The sequence below is a fragment of the Botryllus schlosseri genome, chromosome 10 (genome assembly GCF_051294905.1).
Source record: "Botryllus schlosseri isolate E-star chromosome 10, Bs_hap1, whole genome shotgun sequence".
Classification (NCBI taxonomy): domain Eukaryota; kingdom Metazoa; phylum Chordata; class Ascidiacea; order Stolidobranchia; family Styelidae; genus Botryllus; species Botryllus schlosseri.
In genome coordinates, this window is record NC_137245.1 from 13,580,859 (window position 1) to 13,582,703 (window position 1,845).

The 1,845-nt window shown below is 39.0% G+C and overlaps 1 non-coding gene across 1 annotated transcript; it reads left to right on the top strand.

The window, feature by feature from the left end:
- Positions 1-241: 241 nt before the first annotated feature.
- Positions 242-312, top strand: Trnag-gcc (transfer RNA glycine (anticodon GCC)). Its single transcript has one exon. It is a non-coding gene; the product is annotated as a tRNA-Gly (tRNA).
- The last annotated feature ends 1,533 nt before the right edge of the window (positions 313-1,845 follow it).

Consider the following 1,845-nt stretch of genomic DNA (forward strand, 5'->3'; position numbering starts at 1 on the left):
GATAGGGTTGGAATTAGCAATATGACGTCACGAGGTTCACGTTCGTGTTCACGCAGAACCTTTCAAAAAGGTTCGCGTTCACACGAACCTGAACCTTTCAGAGGTTCACACCATCCCTAGTTTGAACCTTTATCATTATTCCGATATGCTTGAAAATTGCAACTTGAAAATTAGAGTATCGAACAAACCTAGTTCAAGTGGTTTGTAAAATTCCAATATGCTACTCCACGTCCGTCGCGGCGCATTGGTGGTTCAGTGGTAGAATTCTCGCCTGCCACGCGGGAGGCCCGGGTTCGATTCCCGGCCAATGCAATTTTATTTAAGTATATCTCGCCACACAACATATCACAACACATCGAAGATCCGTAAATACCACCAATTACGATTTAGGGAACGTGAAAATTCAACAAATGATCTCGAAAATCATGCCGAAGCATGCTATCGTACTTTGTACTTGTTGTTGACTTCTTTACCTCGGAATCAAAAGCGCACAAGTACAGCACACGCGCGTCCACGTCGTCCAAATATCATATGATCGACCGAAAAGATCATCGCTCTATAAAATATGCCGGACCTGATGTGTGGAACAGTATCCCGCCGGTCATTCGACAGTCGACGAGCATGTCCACATTCAAGTCGAAATACAAACAATTACTATTAAATAAATACAGTCCATTCTCAAGATTACCGGACCACAACTGACCTATCGATCTCGCTTCCCATGACATGCCGCCCTATTCTTGTCGCATTCTTTTTCTATACCGTCTTCTTTACTTTCATTCAGTGTGCATGCCTCCTCTTTACATCGCCTAGGCCAAGGTGGGTGTCTGATTCCATAGACAAATCCAAGTCGCTTCGACATCTTCATTGTATTCATTTCATTGTATCGCATTTTTGTGGTGTATTGAAACGATAAAATTGCTAATAAACCAATGACAATGACAATGCATTTAAAACAAATATCAGTTTAAAACAAACACGATTAAAAATGGCTCTTGTTTAAAACATGTTTTTTATTGTTTAGGTTTTGGTTTTTTCAAAGCCCATACAACATGTTTTTTGGAAAGTATACAATTATGGTATGACTTTACAACTCAAAAACACACAATTTTTTTTTATGTGTTTTGAACAACCATTTGTTTTAAATACAAGCCCAGGGATATCTAGAACTAGTTTCAGATATCAATGGGTACTTTGCACGCAGTGTTGGGATCAAGTCACTACCTTCGAGTCACGAGTCATTTCGAGTCATTGTACATTTTGACTCGGGTCAAGTCAAGTCAATCGATTTTCGAAGGTGACTCGAGTCAAGTCAAATCACTCGATTTTTGGAGGTGACTCGAGTCAAGTCGAGTCAAGTCACGAGTCAAGTCATAATTCAAGTCAAGTTGCCTTTTTGAAGTGTGAAGCATGATTACGTCATTGCATTTCGCTAGGTGTCTGAATAACAGATGAACGAATATAGAGTTAAATATACATGCAATAAGGGGCTGTATCGCTCACATATAGTATGAACTGTAAAATTACGTAAGTATATTGCATAGCCTCGTTTTAGTTACCAGCCGAGATGGAGAATCGAGAAACGAATTGATAGGATGCAATACAGTACCCATTTATACATATTGATATGATACAATCCGAGTCCGCGCCGATGGTTGAGAAGTATATAAACTAAATTCGATTTCAATTTCAATAAAACAAGAGGTTCGGTTAAGGTAAGAAGAGAGAACAGAAATAGATATTTTGCTATTAAATTACTTTACTACTAGTGTACGACAACGTAAGCTGATCACTTCGTTTGTGGTCAATATATTTGTGGGAAAATATTCAAGGCTCAGTAAAACG